Below are 19,152 nucleotides of genomic sequence, written 5' to 3' on the forward strand. Positions count from 1 at the left end.
TAATGTTATACTACCAGCAGACTGACAGTCTGCATACCACTGAACTGTCCTTTTTTCCAGAGAATGTGCAGAGTTCATATGTTTGTTCTGTTCCTCATAAATGTATGGTCTACTGGTGAATTATTGAATATTGAAATCAGTACATTATACAACCTACAGACAAACATTTGTGTGTCAGACATTATATCCTTCAGAACATATGTAATACTGCAACACCTTTACTTCCAGTAACTTCCTAGGTTTATGGGAACACTATTTGAAATCTTTTCCTATGTTTGGGCCTTTGTCCTCCTAGTTTTACTGGTTTTGTCCAAATGTCTTGCAGAAAAAGGTATGACGGTCTGCAAAAACACCAACATAGTACTACCTCACATTCAAAAGATGTGAGTAATTCCAGATTAGAACCATCAACACCATCAGCCATGCTAGTTTCCCTAATCCACTGAACCACTCAGGTAAACAGAGGGAGAGGAATCATTCATCACACAATGAACAGCATAGATATGTACATTGTTATCTTGTGTGAGGAGAGACAAACAATGGTGTGAGAAATATCTATATCACAGCCCTCAGATCGCCTGGTACTCTGACATACCATAGGTGATTTTCTGTTAAATCAGTTGTATGGGTACACTGCTGTGTTGGTGGTGTGGCAACAATGGCACATGATCTGCAGGGATATACAGTAATCCAAATACCATGTGAGCCCACTGTTTAACATCTCACTTGACTGATGTAGTGACTATTTCAACCATGAGGACTAGTGACTATTAAGGAACACATATTATTGGACTGGGTGTCTGTAGTCCCATGTGGATGTTCAATCTGTCCAATTAGCTCACTATTTTTCCTTGCATAACAGCAGCAGATCCATACATATGAAATATTATAGTAATTCTTACAATTAGTGTGTAGCGTAGAGACTTGCCTTGTGAATGCAGCAGTTGAGGCACCTGCAGTTCAGGGCTGACTCTGTGTGATGCAAGCCATACACAACTAATACATGGATAGGTACAGGTTGTGTGGGTTGCCTGGCATCAACATGTTTACTATATGTATGTGAGTAGGATCAAGGTGTCAGTCCTTAGACCCCTTGGTTATCAGTGAATGTGCTATGCATTGTCTCTTAGCCAATGCCAGGGTATAATGGGCACAGCTAGGTTTGCCTGCAGGGACATCATCAGGGGGGGTTCCTCCTCTAAGTCCTCTTGTGAGTGTGGCTGTGCTGATCTAGGCACTGTTGGGGGAGTGTGTATCCCTTCCCTTTGCTGATCTTGCTGCCACTGTTTTCACAGGATCATATTGTGTAGTACAACAAATACTGTGAACATATGTGCACATGTGACTGGAAAGTACTGCAAGGCTCCACCAGATATATCAAGGAACTGAAACTGTGACTTCAGCATCCCAAACACATGCTGTATGATGTTCCTAGTTTGTGTGTGTGCCATATTATGGTATTCTTTGATGGGTGCGTGTGCATTTCTGATGGGTGCCATCATCCACTGCTCCAGGGCATAGCCAGCATCCCCCAGTAAATGGCCATGTGGCATGCCTTCCTTGCAAACATCTGGTACAGCTGTCATGCTTGCCAGATATGGGAGTCGTGATAACTGCCAGGGTTGCCAGCACACACATTCATGATAATACCCTGGGCATTGCACACAACCTGGCAGTCGATGGAGCGGTACCCCTTGTGGTTGACATAGATTCTACCTTACTCACCGGGTGGTGCCTTGATGTGTACGTGAGTGCAATCTATGACACCCAGCACCTCAGATTAGTGTGCTACATTGTGGAATTGTTGCATATTTCTGGTCCTCGCCACTGGGGTGAGGGAAAAATAAATGTGCTCACTGGCATGTGGTAGCATGGCATCCAGGAACTGATGGAGTACACTGGATGCTGATGCCTGTGAGACCCCCTTCATGTCCTCAGTTCATCTTTGGAAGGTAATTGTGGCTATTATCCAAAGGGCTACACATATCTTTGTTTTCACTGGAATGGGTTCCCCTCTGTTGGCTCTGGGTCTGAGTTGAGTGTGGCAGAACTCAGTGAGTTATTTTTGTATGTCCCTATCCACCCTGTAGTACTCTACAATCTCCAGTTCATGTAGCTCCTGGAAGGTTACCCTGAGCCTGAACACTCTTCTGCTTCTCTGCCTAGGCCAGTTGTCAGTGGCACCATCAACAGCATTGACTTTGGCATCTAGCACATACAAATGTAGCAGACCTGCAGCAGCCCCTTTCAATTAAAATTCCCAAGCCTGTACTTTAATGGTGCAGAGTATGGGTATAAAATCAGAATGTAGGGTGTATGCATACTTTATAGTGCTTGACTGTAGATGCTGACTGTGTGATTGGATACCTATGATGCATTCCACCTGCCTAGTATATCATTAACATCATTTACTGGCTCTCATTTAAGTTAAACAAGGGTCACAAGTAATTAATACATCATTGCTTTTTAGATACTCTCAGCAATGCAGCACTCTGCACAAACATGTGGAAACAAGTGCCGCTTAGGTAAACAAAGCTTATCAGTCACTGTATACACCCCCCGGAAATGTCATGCTCATCATGGTGGTGCACTGCAGAAAGACATGGAAATATGCACCCCAAAAGTAAATGTAGCTTAGCAGCCAGTGTACACACACCATCTGTTAAGCACAGTAGGATGCCATGCGAACAGGTGCAGCTGAGCTCCAATGAGGTTACATTTCCTCAGACACACCACCTCTTGATGTCAGCTACCTGTCCTGTGAGCACTAACATGGTTCTGTGCCTACAAGGAAGGGATATGAGGACACAGATACCCAGTTATGCTATTCAGTAACCCAGCCTTATTTGCATAGGGATCCCTGCACACAACCTGCAAACTACATGGTTCCAGGAACTACCTCATTAGTAACAGCACAATTCCACCATTGTAGATACTCCACACAGGGTCCTATAATACATTTCTGTCACATGCTAGTAATTGTATTTTTTTCACTCTTTTTTTATTTATTTTCATAAAAGCACATTTGCTCACTGCATCATGCTGCAAAAACATACCCAGATCATTAAAAAAATACAATTATTTTAAATTGGTTCCCTTATGTTTTTTGACACATGGTGGATAGTTTTGGTCATATCTGTATGTGGTATGCCATTTCTGTCCATCTACCTGCATTTTTATAGCCCTGTTGTCCGTCTAATAGCCTGTACATGGAATTTTTCCATGAACACTATGGACACCGACACAGAGTCTGCAGAGCTGCCTATGTGCTTGCTGGATCACTTTACTTGCCTTATTTGCATTAGATTCACCTCTTTATGAAGTGATTTGCATGTCACAGAACTTCCCATGTTGGCATGCTCATGCTCACCACTCAGCACTGCTTTCTGGACTGCAAACCTGCTTCCTTTCTTGTAAGCAGTATGCCATGATGCCTACATGGTAAATAAGACTGTGTAGGCTTTATTAAATTCCCCCAGGTTGTTTATAATATTATCTATAGTAGGGTTAATTAGAAGAAATGACTATATAAAATGTCTTGATCAAATAGAGAAATTTGAAATGCATTATTTCTGGGATATTTTTGATATATACAGAAATACATAATATCATTATTTATTATTAACATTTCCAACTTTATATTTCTATGATCTTAAATATTAATGTTTCTCAGACTAATTATTTATATTGTTTTTTTCCTTTTAACATGACTTAGTTATAATTAATAATAATGTTTTAAATTAAGAAGCAGTAACAACTGTTTAGCGTGGTGACATTGGGATGGGTAGGTTGGTGTGTGGTTTGTATGATTATAGCATCAAATCAGGGAATTTTCTTTCCAGAATGGGAGGTTTGAATGTATGTAAGTTTGAAATTGTGTTTCTTTTCACTGGAATGTGAGCATCCCAACATTTCAAAGCCCCTGACATTTTCTTGAACAGTCTCCCATCCCAGTGGAGAGCTTCTATGCTCCTAGCAATATCTCTGCAAGTTGGGATAAACTGAAACCTGATACCAAGATTTAATTTCATAAAGAAAGGAAGTGTATATTCACAGTTCATTGCATTATATATACCCCCATTCTTTCACTAATACAGTAGTGGTTAAAAAACTAGTGCATTGGTTGCACACCTCACATGGGGTGATAGCTGTATGGCTTAAATGTTTTTGCTTCACTTCCTTCCCACACAAGCAATTAAAACCCTATGCCTTACAGTTTATTATCCCAGTTATATCTAAATGCAGATATCTTTTGTTGCACTATCAACGATACAGCTCGTACTTATTTTTTGTCATTCTGGGATGGTCACAAAACTACCTCTGCTAATTTAAATAGCTTTACTGATTGTTTCTTGTTTTCCTGGGCTTATGCCCACTCCATTTGCCCTCACTCCTCACTCCTACTATACCCCCATTCCAACACACCCCATCTCCTCAAATGTATACTCTCAACAAATTAGCATAGCCACACCCATAAACAATCACTCAATTTCTCTACCCTAACTAGACTCCCTCCATCCCACGTAGCACCCCATCCCCTTTCCACAATCACCAACCCACCTACTAATCTTTGGCAGCTCACTTCTGATCATTTTTTCTTTTTTTTCTCTAACTCCAACCTCAGTCATGTTTCTACTATATCTCTTAAGCCCCTTACTCATCTTTCCCTCATTTCTAACCTCCTATCATGCTGAACTGAATTATCTCCCACCCTCCTCCACCCACACACACCCCTTACCTAATAAAGACATGCTCCTTCCCTTCTTAATATCTCCTTTTCTATTTAACATCTCTAGTGTACAACTCCTTAAACTCAAAATATTTTCACTAACTCCTACCTCATACAAACCCAAGTACAAATTACTCAACTACTACAACTATCCTTACAAACCCAGCCCACCCACAACCCTATTACTCAATGGGGACATTCACTCCAACACAGGCCCTCCCAGTCCCACTCTATGCCGCCCACACACACTCATCTCCCCACTAAACTTTCACTCACTAGTCTCCAATCTCCTCCCTCCACCTCTGCTACCAAACACCTCACTATCTATTCAATAAACTTACAAAGTCTACTTAACAAAATTACAGACTTACACTCTTGGATTGCCCATCACTCTCCACGTATCCTAACCCTATATGAAACGTGGCTAAAACAACATATCTCTAACACAGAAATCTTACCTCCGCACTACATTTACTGCCAAGATAGGAACACCAAAAAAAAGGTGAGTAGCAATAATGTATTCAGACAAACTCAACTTATCCCCACTACCAATAGCTCTCCTAAACTTCCTCTCAGCTGAAATACTTATTCTAAACTGTCACATTAAACCAATAAAGACATTTGATATTGCAGCCATATATTCCTCCTGGAAATAATATTCCTGTTCTAGAAACTATCAGCCCCTGGATTTCTCTCCATATCCCCTATAAAACTATTATCCTCAGATACTTCAACATTGATTGGCAAAAAATATCAACCACTGCCCCAGACCTTACCATCAATCTCCATGGCTTCAACCAAGTCATTACAAAACCCACTCACCATAATAAAAATAAAAATAGTTCCACCATCAATTGGATCCTTACCTCTGTTCCTAATCTGTACCATAACCCAGGCACACTCCCCAACTCTCAGAATAACCAATTCCCCATCTTTGTACATAGACACTCTCTACAGATACCCGAGGCCCATCTTTTCAGAGACTCTGGTAACCTCTCCTTTTCAGTGTCCAAGCATTTAATAATAGGCTCTCATCCATAAACTGGACTAGACTCCAAAACCTTCCTCTCAATGATGCAGTCCTAGATTCAAATTGTACTTGTCTTGATATCCTTAAAAGCTTGGACCCACTAAGGAAAGTTAGGAATAAAACAGCCCATACCCCTTGGCTCTCAAAGGACACCCTCACACTTAAGAAAAAACAGGCAGCACCTGGAAACTTTGGCTAAGAAATAAATCTACAGTGGTACTTCAAAAATAGAAAGATCTCAGAAATCTCACAAAAAGCATATTAACAAAGACAAAAAAAATCTACTATGAGGCCCAGTGCACCAACAACTCTACTCCCAAAAAGTTCTGGTCCACAATAAACAAGATCCACATCCCAGAAGACCCACTACCCCTGACCCCTCCAAAAATACTCCTCAAGAAACCATCAATCTATAGCTATTCTCTCCCCAACATTTCTAAAATCTAGAAAATGTATACACAAACAGCTTCTGAACTATCTACTTAACAAAAACCTCCTGAACCCTACTCAGCATGGTTTCAGGCACAACTATAGCACATCCACCATACTTTTGCAGAGGCCAGAGACAAAAAATGACTAGTGTCATGTCTTTTCCTGGAGCTCTCAGAAGCTTTTGACACTGTCTCTCACTCTAAACTTCTATCTAAACTATCTGATCTCAACCTCTCCTCCTCTGCTATTCTCTGGTTCTCTAACTACCTTTCAAACTGACTACAGTCAGTCAGATTGATTTCTGCCTCCTCCTCTTTCTTACCCATCCAGATTCCCCAGGGCTCTATTCTGGGGCCTCTGCTTTTTAACATCTTCACAAACAGACTCCACTCTTCCTGAACCTCCTCCTGCCTGATACAATATGCAGGCAACTCTACCCTTATCTCCTGCTCTGAGGACATCTCTCACCTCCACTCAATCACTCAAAACACCTTTTCCAACATCGAACAATGGCTGACTGATAACCAGCTCATCCTAAACCCCCCCAAAAAAATGAACTATTCTTTTTCCTCCCTAAATCTCTCTCCCATCATAAAACCACATTTTCTATCTCCTTTCATGACAATACCATCATCAAAGCAGATTCTCATACTAAATTTCTGGGATTTATAATTGATGACCAATTAAAATTTGAATTCCATATTCAACACTATATTAAAAAGACAAATAAAAAAGGTGTCTTCTCTACAGAAATAAAAAACATCCTTGACTCTGACTCCATACCCTCTCTGGCTCAGGCTTTCCTCCTACCTTGTCTTCTATACACCTCTCCTATTTTCACATTCTTACAATCTAACCTAACAACCAAACTGGAACTAATGTATAACAACAGTGCTCAATTTTTCAGCAATCTATCATATACATCCCATCACTACCTTGCTTTAAGACAGCTTCAATGGCTAGAGTTTCCTCCAACTTCTTCTTCTTGCCCAGCTGCAGTTTACTCACACCTTATTTAACAAACCCTCAGCTTCTCCTGCACTCTCCTCTCTCATATCCCTCTACAACCCCTCTCAAACTCTATGCGGCTCTGGTCAATTCCTTTTTAATATCTATAAGGCCAACAAAACTATTGGTAAACTTCTATATAAAAGCACAGCTACCCATGCCTGGAGCAACCTACCACCAAATATTCACAACATCAATGGCACAACACATTTTAGAACTGAACATAAAAACTACCTTCTCAATTCTAGCTCCTGCCCTTTATGGGACCATACTTAATACCCCCCTCTTCTCACCTTTTTACATCATGTTCTACTCTCTACCTATCTGCCTTTCAAGACTTATACCCTCGGTAATTGCAATACATTTTCATACATCTTATTACCAGTCTAGTTTCTGATTGTTATAAAATTATAAAATGTAGCAAGAAACTAATTTTTGTGTCTCACTCTACTATATATTTCTGAATTTAATCTATTTAATTTCTGTTACTGTAAATAATATGCAATGATATAATCCATGCTACCCAGCTGCTTTTAAATGCATTTTTTTTCATGCCCATGACTATATGTTATAACTGTAATATTCTTGTTTATTTTTTTTTTTGATGTTATGCTCATAATTGTACTGCATCTTTTGTTTGTATCTTGGAACTTTTCTCCAGAGGTCTTCACTGAAAATGGGGCTTTGTCTCAGTAGGACTAACCCAGTTAACAAACGAAAAATAAATAAATAAATCTGTCCATAGCGCAACAATTAATAATACTTGGTCATTATATTTTAAGCTAAATCAGTGCATTTACATGTTCTTATGAATGTTGACATATAATTGTTTTTCATTAAACATCAATGAACTTAATAATCCATTGAAGAAGAGTAGCTTAAACAAATATTTAAAACTGCATAAAGCTCACAACATTTTTTTGCAAGGAATGCATTTGTTATCTGAAGATGTAGATAGACTGATGTTAAAAGATTATTAAACATTTTTGAACTCTCATTTAAAATCAAAAAGGATAGTCACTCTTATTCTTTGGATAAATGAATTACCTATGCTTAAAATATTAAATATGTATTCAGATCAAAATAGCATGTTGGGTTTAGCAGTAGTAGAAATTCACAAAAAAGTATACTTTTGTGAATTCTTAATGGATGCGTGGAATTGGAGCCAAACCTGCTAATAAATATTTGGATATCATTAACTTATATACAAAAGGTGAACTGATTATTGCAGGAGATTTTATCTGTATTCTTTCTAGTAAAGACACTACTACTGATAAGGTTCCTAAGCTATCCTCAGTAGCTAAACACTTAGATCATGTTATTCATTCTCAACATTTGAGATATACTTATGATATTAAATCAACTAACTCTCTTAACTTTACACATTATTTTTATAGATTTGTCACCCAGACAAACATTGATAAAGTTTTTCTTCTAGTAGTTTATTTACTAAAATTGAAGATGTATTGCTAGCATCTCATTCTTTATCTGACCACAATGCTATTACATTTATGTTAACATTAAAGTCAAGTAATTTGACTTACTAGCAGGGAATTCCTGCTCATATAGTAAAATTAAAAGACTTTAATGAATTATGTCTAAGAGAAGTAGATCAATATGTTGAAATTAATAATAATAATAATGGAGAAGTTTCAGAAGTAATTCTCTGGAATTCTTTAAAAGCTTATCTATATGGAAGAATTAAAAATCATTACATACATAAAAAGTGAGATAAGGAGTTGATGTGTTTGCATAGATAAATTGAAATCCAATTTAAAACCTTATGACAAACTGGCAAATGAGTTGAAAATATGAAATCAGAAATATCTTGATGAACTTCACCATTTAATATCAATAAATCTGCAAAAATTAAAATTGCAAACTTACTCAATAAACCCGTAAAGCTTATACAGGTTGGCTATTAGATCTAATAAAAATAAATACTAATGATATTAAAGAAGTAATTTCCAAACAAGGTGATAAAAATAAAAAAGTGGCTGATTTAAAAGACATACTAAAATGTTTTAGGAAATATTATCAAGAAATTAATAATAAAGAGACTTAGAAATCAACAACATAACCTATGACTTTTTGAAAGACAATAAGAGACTTAAATTAACCAATGAACAAAAACCCTAAGTTATTCTCTTTTAAGGAGTTAAAAGATCAGCTTAATAATTGTGTGTGTGTGTGTGTGTGTGTGTGTGTGTGTGTGTGTGTGTGTGTGTGTGTGTGCGTCTTTCAGCTTTTCCTGGTTAGGGGTCGCCACAGCAGAACTACGGTCCGCTAATGATTGGCAGTAGATTTTTTTACGTGCCGAGTTGCCAGCTCTGACGCACAACCTTCAATGAAGGTACACCCATTCATGCATGTCTCCACACAGAAGACGCTCTAGTTGAGAATCGAACAGGACAACATCTTACTGTGAGGCGACAACGCTACCGCAACACCACCACTGCAGTCATCAACTTAATAATATTAAACCAAATAAAGCCCCAGGTTTTGATGCTATAATCCAGAATTATATAAAATAGTGAAAGAGAATATTTAAATATACTATTAAAAGTTTTTGAACAAGTTAAACATATGTCAACCACCTCCCACACCCCAGAAATATTCCTTGATATCTCCTATCCTGAAAGCAAATAAAGATTTTAACTTATGTTCTGCTTGCAATCCTATTTGATTATTAAATGTTGATTATAAAATATTTATGTCTATTCTTGGAAAAAAAATTTACATTATTATGCCAAGATTAAAAAATGCTGATCAGACTGGTTTTATACTATATAGAAAGGTTTGTGATAACATAATTAGGATTAATACTTTAATAGGTCTGCCTAATAAAAACAAAAAAATAACTAAGTATAATAAGTCTATAAATAAATAAGCCATTTGATTCTATTAGTTGGAATTATTTTTTCAAAGCACTTAAGGAATATGAAATTCCCCTGAATTATATAAATTTTATAACTAACTTACATAGTAACTCATTCTATTTTATTAAAATTGGATGTTTTCTTTCTAGCTCTTTCAAAATATTAAGAAGTACAAAACGGGGTTGTCCTTTGTCACCTCTATTATTTACTCAGGCAGTTGAACCTTTTTCAAACTTTATTAGATCTAATAGCAAAATTTAGGAATTCTCAATACATAAAAGTTGTTCCTGTAAAATTCAATTATTTACAGATGACATTTTAATAATAAGTGGTGATGTTGAAACTTCAATAGAAAATTTAACCAAGTCTATTAATTACTTTGAAAAAGTGTCAGGTTTTATGTTTAACCCTGATAAAACAGAAACTTTGCTTATTAATTAAACGTTAGTCATCATTTAAGAAACTATAAACATTTTATTTGGGACAATCCACAAATAAATTATCTTGGAATTATAATTAAATCTATTGTAAAAGATTCAATAGCAGTAAATTCTAGGTGTCTAGTAGACACTCTTAGTAAAATTATTATTACTTGGAACAATTGTTTTCTTTTTTACAATGGAAGATAGACTTGCTTTAATAAAAATGGTAATCTTACCAAATTAATTTTCTGTCTACAATCACTTATTATTCTCCCTCCTAAAAATCTTTAAGCAATTAAATTATAGTCTTCTTAATTTTCTCAAGTTCCCCAATAAACCAAGAATATCCTTTGATTGGCATGTTAAAAGTTGGCAGAAGGTAAATTAAGTTTTCTAAATGTTGAATTATATGCCAAATCCATAATTCTCAGTTTGATATTGCTATGGTTAAATTCCTCTTACCAATCAACTTGGAAATCATTTCACGAAAGATTAAAAAATAATAATAGCTATGTTGTAGAATCTTTCTCTAAATTTTGAATCAATACATTTTAGTGAGATTTGAAAGACATATTTCTCTACCTTCACTGACTACATCCCTATAAATTTCAAAAGATTCAGTAATTCTAATTATATAGTGAAAAATATATTGTTTTTATTTTTCCCTATATCAAATACTGTGGGTTGTTTTGGGAACTTTTAATACAAACAAAATGCTATACCTTATAGATGCAAATTAAATTTTTTGGCATCAATTCTTAATTGGAAATAAATCACATAATACAGATTATCCTCCTGGAAGACATTGTGTAGAAAATAGTAATTGGTTAACTGTAAAAGCTTGTAAAAATATGTTAGTGATATAATCAAAATTTCCATGGATTTTCAAACAAAACATATTCCAAAGATACTTGGGTTTTTTCAGAACCAGGAGTAATTCAAATAATAATAAAACATACATATCAATAATTTACAAAAGAATAACAGAAGAGTTTGGTTCCACAGACTCATTATTTTGGAATTATTCAACTACGATTAACGAGAAGGCCTTTTCTGATGAACATAAATGCTTAATTCTTAAAACTATTGGAAAATGTATTTATTCTCTTTATTGGAAAATATATATATGTGGAGATTTCTTCTCCACATAAAGTGGGTTTAATATATAACTATGGGAAAATAAATTGTTGGAGGTGTAATGAAGTCTATAATGCAGATTGGTTTCATATGATATTGAATTGTAAAATAGTAATTCCTTTTTGGGTTGAATTTAAAAATTTTGCCTAAGCTTTGTGGACAGATAATTGTATAATTTCTACCTCCTTGGTTATATTTAATGCTCTAATTCCAGATTCTGTTCCTAGGGTGCAGGAGGCTCTCCTTTGGTCCATTTTTGATATAGCTAGAAAAATAGTCACAAAGAATTGGAAATATAAAACTACTCTTACTTTCACTAAAACCATTAATTTAGCATGTCTGTAAAAAACAATTCTCAACTGCCAAATTGAGAACATGGAATATTTCTCACCAGTTTAGTAGACTTTGATCACAATTAAGCAATTTACTTGATACATTTTAATGATTTAGTTTTCTATGTTTGATTTTATTGTGGACATCTGTAAATACTTATGTTTTTGTTCTATTTGTCATTAAATCATTTTATACAAGCTTTGTTTTAAAATTAATAAAAAGGTGTTAAAAGAAGAAGTGGCAGTCATTTGTACATTGACTTGTCTGTTGTAAATGTGTACACATCCTGATAATTGTGTGGAAAGCATATATGCATTACATCTGTTTATTCCTTGGTATGTACAATCCTTTGTTTGTTTGGTACTTCAGTCCAAGAAGAAAAGTGTGTTTCAAGTGCTTTTCTGCTAAATATGTGTAGCCATCCTGATATTTCTGTAGGAGATATATATGCGTTACTTATGTGGTATTCCATGGTTTGTTACAAACCTGTGTATGTGTGTGAGGGAGAGTGTAACAACCACCAAACCTTCAGTTTTACTAAACTGAAATTGTGTTTTAAGTGCTTCATGTTGACAAAAGGGTGCACAGACTGATTATTTTTGTAAGTAATACATTAGATATATGACATTTATCTGTTTTATCCTTCTCTGTTTTTATGTCACATAGGATTATGGCACCCAAGCTTACAAATCAATGAAACCCCCCTTTCAATGACATGGAAAATTAAATGATAGTGCAGGCTCTGTGTTGCTATGGAGCTTTTCTTCTTGAGGGAGGATGTGTGGATATGGTTGCCATAAAGAGATTTGGAAACACTTAGACAACAATGTCCATGTAGTTGGAGGATAAAGCAGAAATTATGATCAGGTGCAGCATCAGGCCACTCATATGATTTCATCAGCCCAGCGGAGGGCAGCTGCATTTGCCTAAGAACAGCTGGCTATGAGGCATGGTTCTGCTACTGATCCACCACAATTATTAAATGAGGTGTTCCTGTCCACTGTCAGAGATCCAGACAGCTCAGGGGAGACTACACACTGTGTGCTTTTTTTGGTGCAGATGTGGCTGCAAAGACAAGTATGTTCCAGAAGCAGCTTCCAGGAAAGCTTGTATGTGGCAACTTTTATATCTACTACTACTACTTCCTTTGTGAAAAAAATGTATCTGTACCTATTAATAAGTAATACTGTTATACAAGACAGTTGTTCAGTACACATGGATGTAGTTGGATGTCTCAGTCAAGTTTCAATTTCAGTTATTTCTTATAGGACATATTGGCAATTGTGAATTCATTGTCACCCTGTGTCATTCCCATTGTGATACTTAATTGTCATTATTTCCTTGCTTCATTTCTTCTCAGTCCATTCGCCTTGCAAAGTGTGAAGACATCTGCACATAGTAAGCAAATGTTTATTTGCTTATTACTAAACATTATTAAGATATATCATTTTTATACGTGTGTGTAGGGTGCACTGAATGTCTGTATTAGTGTGCCATCTGTGACTGTGTAACCAGTGTTATATTTTTATCATCTATATTGCTTTAATATTTAGTGTAGTAGTCATTTTATTCCTGTGTTTGCTGATTATTACCACAGGTGATCCTCACAGTGGGAGTGTAGGACTCCTACCACCTGATGTCAGAGTATTGGTAGGATCTGATGATGATGGGGGCCAAATGGAGGCACACTTGGAGAGGGTGCAGATGTTGAGTCTGACACTGAGGTTGTGACTCACTGATCCCCTGTATTCACAGACACTGTTTCAATATGCCTATTCATACCCAACCCACTGAGAACTGAGACACTGGACAGGTTGATGGAGACACACTTGACCAGTGTGTGATTACTGTGGCTTAAGTGCTGTTTGACCCTGGCCATAGCTAAAGTGTTGGTGAGATACCAAGCAGGATGGATGGATGAGTGGGGTGCTCAAAGGAGGCCTGTTGTCCACCTTCCACCTGATCCTGGCATGTCATTACATGCTATGTGACATATGTTTAGGGGGGTATGTATTATATCATCAAATGCTTAAAAAAGAGAACGATGAATAATCAACCCCATGTAAGCGAAAGCTTACAACCTCAAAAGGAAAAAAAAAATCGATGTTCCAAAAAAAAAAAAAAAGAAAAAAAGAAAAAAAATTGAAATAATACATAAAGTAGGGGGCTTCACCTCCCACACCTCCCCCGATGTAGGGTCCCCCATACACCCGCTACTAAAATATACCAACTCCGAGATCGCACTACAGTGCTATAAATGGCAAAGTAACAGAAGTGGCCAAGCCAATTCTTTCCCTGGGAAAGAGTTTGCTTAAAAGCTGCTTCTCTATTTTCCTTTTCATTGTTTTAAGTTCGACCAAGACACATTTGATAGAATGTGTCTTCAGTCATCTAATAGAAATCTGTTTAGGGCCAACATGGAAGCACAGGCACATTACACTATGGCCTCTGAAGATATGCTTATCCTAGATGCTGATGCCTCTGACACCACCAACATGTCCCTTGCAGGTCTCTGGAAGGTTCATGTAGCGAAAATTGTAAGTGTTACACATATCTTGGTCTCCACAGGTATTGGTTTCCCTGTGTTTGTCCCTGTTCTCAGTTGAGGATAACAGAGGTTGCAGAGTTCCTGGATTGTGTCTCTACCCACCCAGCACTCTGTACTATTTCTATCTCATTCAGACCATGACAAGTTAAAAGGGGTCTAGCACCCTTCTCCTTCTTGCCCGAGGTCTATCATTAGCAGCAGCATAGACTTGAGACTGTTGCTCATACACATGCAGAAGATCAGCAGCACCTAGCATTCTTTCTGTGTAGTACAGTTTCCATGGCTGTATTCCAGTAGATTTTGGAATTTGAGGCAAATACCTATACTAAGTGTACATGATTGCTTTGTAGCTTGCTGAACAGCTCCACCATCTTGGACTGGTTAAGTAACATACAATTCAGCTGCTTATGCTGCAACTAGCATGCCAGCATGTTTATCATGTTTGTGTGGCTCCACACATATAGAACCACTTACTGAATACAAATGGGAACCATATCATCACGATGCACACACACAGTTTTAGTGAGCCATATAGGCTTTATTGAATTCAGCCCATTTTTTGAGTGAACCAGCTAGGGTTTATTGAACCCAGCCCATTAACTGGTACAAAAACATGTGCTTTTCACAAAATATGTTATCTTAACCTTTGTTCAAAAAATAAATGACAACTAACCTGAACATATAAAATGTACTAAAACTACAGAGTCACTACATTTTTAGTACTCAGTTATATGCAAACACCTTAATTTTATATTTATTTCTCTGTCTAAAATGTATTTAGTTGACCTGTAAAAAATAAATACTATGATTTGTATATATAGCACGTATACTGGTTTTCTGTCAGTGCTAAGTGAGAATAACTCCTCCCCCATACCTTAAATTGTAAACAATGTCAGTTTGTGAGTTTAGACAAAACTCTACTATGTTTCTGATAGATATTGACATAGTACATATTAAGGTATACACTGTGAGTTTTGAAAGGTTGCAAGGAACAGGCTCACAATACATGTATTGAACTAAATAGTATATGAGGCCAGATTCTAACATGTCATCACATATTGTGCTTCACTAGATATGTTTTTAGTGCATACTTTATACTGTTAATTATTCATTCTATCTATAATGTCATGTACAAAAAGGCACTTTTTATTTTTGCATCCTATATTTATATTATAAGGAATTTTAATCAAATGTGGATCTTAAAACAAAAGATAAAGCATATTGTGATTGATTTGCCATGAAGTTCACAGAATCACTGGAGTGTGCCAAGTACCATGCAAGAATTGAAGCTGAGTACTATGCAAATATGACTCAGTCTATGGAGTATAACTCGGCACAAAGCAGACATAAGCAGTGATTTCAACATATCCAAAACCAGTCATGTCAAAGATGTATTCTAAGAAAATTCACTCATAAAGTAAGATATATATGTGCATTACCAATGCACATCTATGGAAATTAAACAAGCTCAAATCGTGATGTCTGAAGAGTGACAAATATCGCCAGATAATTACTGATATCATAATTCGTTGATGAATATACATTAATACACCCATCACAATTTGCAGAATGCAAGGTAATACATAACATTTCTAATAAAAAAATTAATTAAACCTAGGGTCAATCATAACTATGTCTCTATGGCTAAAATTAGCTAAGAATGAGTTTGAGATACAAGTTGTAAACACAAGTAACTCACACACCCAAGGAAATATGGTGATAAAAAATCAGGTTCATATGTGTGTACTAGGCTAACGGCCCTGGGGCCTTTACAAGCCTAGCCCATAGAAGTGTCTTGGCATTGTGCTACCTGTTGGTAGTTCCCAGTGCCTCTATTAAGTAGAGCCACTGGAGTGATCCCCGGGGTGAACTTTCTATTTCCCATCCACTCATCAAGATTTCTTAGTGAGGTGCTCTGCTTGACATGTACGGGACGTCTATTCTAGAGCATGAGAAATCTCTGGGTTATGAACCTGTCCCTCTAGCATGTTCTGTTGATTGTGGTAATGAGGTTGAGGTCTCTGGAGCCTGTGGTGTGGAGGGATTGGGATTTCTTTAGATGTAGCAATTCTAACAGAGCTGGGTCAGATATGGCTTTGTAAGTTAAGCAGAGATCACCTCTTAGTAGACGATATGAGACAGAGAATAGCTGGAGGTTAAAGGCCTAGGATTCTCTTCGTGAGGTACTTTTATGGCCTCTCTAGCTGTTGCAGGTAACCTATGTCCCCAGATCTCTTATAATGACTTCAGTGTTCAGTCAGCTCCCATTGATGCGGTAATTAGTGGGAATTGAGTTTTTCCCAAAGGGGATGACGACGCATTTTTTGGTATTAAACATAAGGCCATGGTTTTGACACCGGTCATTGGTCTCAGGGAGGCCTTTCTGTAGGATGTCTGCATCAGTTGGGGAGTTAATAATGGCTTCCAGCTTACAGTCATCTGTGAATTTGGTCAGCCAGAGTCCCTCTGTATTGGCCTGGACTTCTGAGAAGTAGATGCCAAACAGGAGAGGACCCAGGACCGATCCCTGTGGGACTCCACTCATGACTGGCCAGCAGTCTGACTTGAGTCCGCTACTTTCACACTGTGTGTTCTCTCTGTGAGCCAGTTTGCAACCCACCTAATGATATAGGGGTCAATGCCTAGTTCGGTGAGTTTATCAATAATTCCTGAGTGAGGAATGGTATCAAAGGCCTTTGCCAGATTGAGGTAGGCTGTATAAACTGCCTTGCCTTCATCCACCACTCTGGTGACTGACTCAAAGAAGTCAACCAGGTTGAGCAGCCATAATTTACCTTTCACAAAACCAAATTGTGTGGGATCTAGAGTTTGGAAATTTAGGTCTATGATGATACACTCCATAGGTTTACATATCATACTCATCAGGCTAATGGGGTGATAATTTCTAAGGTCTGTAGTCGCTCCTCCTTTATGGATAGGGTTGACTGTAGCAGTGTGCCATTCGGTAGGGACACAGCCTGAGATGAGGCTGTGACTGTGAGTGAGCAGAGCACACAGATATGGTGCCTGTTCACTTTTTAATTCATGTAGAACACAGTCACGGATATTGTTGGGTCCCATGGAAACTGTATCCTTGGCCTTAGATAATGCAGCTTTAACCTATGCTGCAGTTATGCAGTGTGCCTGGCATTCTTAGGTATTGAGATTGGGGGAGAAAGGGGTAAAGTTGGCACTGAATCAGTATGTTGGCAATATCTGTTGGCTCAGTATAGGAGTTACCATTGTGCAGTAACTCAGAGTAAATCTGGGTATTGCCATAGAAATTATTGATGTAACTAAATAAGGCATTGTGGTTGTTTTTAGTGTTTGCCGCAATTCTGCCTTCATAGCTGGCTTTGGAGGTTTTGATGAAGGATCTCAACTTTTTGTTAAGGCTAATAAGAGAATTTTTCCAGTCTTGGGACTTCACCTTTTTCTGCAACAGTTTCTTCCTTCTGTTGTACAGTTTATTAATGGCAGGGGAACACCAGACTGGTGTCCTTTTTTTGGAGGAGAGCGTCTTGGTTCTGTTGGGTATGGCTAGTTCCATGCATTTATGTACGTGTTCGTACAGTGCATTGGTGTACGATTTGGCAGTCGTACATCTATTTTCCATTGGCATGGGTACCGTGAAGTTAGGCACCTCTGTTTTTAGGAGTCCAAAGTCAGCTTTAGAGAATATTTTGATGGTGGATACCTTTTGCGGGGAGTGTGGCTGAGATGTGGATTTCCATGGTGATTAGTTTGTGTTTGGATCTAACCAGGGAGGAATTGACTATTGCTGTAGAGCAACGGTTGCCCATATTAGTAATAACCATGTCAAGGATGTTGCTTCTTCTAGCAGGGGTAAGAATGAGCTGGTCCAGGGCTTTGGAAATGATGAATTCCAGGAAGCGTTGGGCCAGTGTATTGGTTCTTGAGTAGTTTTCTCAGTTGATGGAGGGGTAGTTGAAGTCTCCTAGTATGAGAGTGTCGAGTTGGACCTTGATAGATTCCAGGGTGCTTAGGAACATGGAGTGAGAGTCTAGGGACATGGTTTGGGACCTATAGCAGGCTATGACCTGGATCACAGTCTTACCCAATTTTAGTTGTACCTGAAGTATCTCAAATGCATTATGCTGGTCTACTAGTCTGAAGGTGTGCATATCTTTTATGAATATGGAGACATCACTGCCTTTAGAGCTTTGGTCCATGGTTCAGGGCCAAAACGTGTGGAATGAGTTATAGCGTGGTAGTGCAGGGGTGCTTTCTTCTGCTTTAAACTAGGTCACCATTACAGCACAAATGTCGATGTTCTCCATTTTGCAGAGTGTTTTGAGCAAGTGCATCTTGAGGTTTAGACTTCTAGCATTGAGCAGCAGGACACTCAGACTGCATTCATTTATAGCTGTTAGGGTGGTAATTTGGTCTTTGGAACACCACCTAAAAAAGGTACTATAGGGGTGGCAAGAGCCTTAGCTACTACCCAAAAACCCAGAGGTGACAGATGCAGGCCATCTCTGGCAAAGCATCGAGGTCTGTCAATCATGTCATTCCAAGCAGACAGATTCTGTATCCCCTTAGAATGACACCAGAAACATAACTAATTGTTGAAGTCAATCATTTTTTGTTTGTACTGTGGCATCATTCGAGGT

Source organism: Protopterus annectens, chromosome 4.part0 (assembly GCF_019279795.1).
Source record: "Protopterus annectens isolate FY-2018-M chromosome 4.part0, PAN1.0, whole genome shotgun sequence".
Lineage (NCBI taxonomy): Eukaryota > Metazoa > Chordata > Ceratodontiformes > Protopteridae > Protopterus > Protopterus annectens.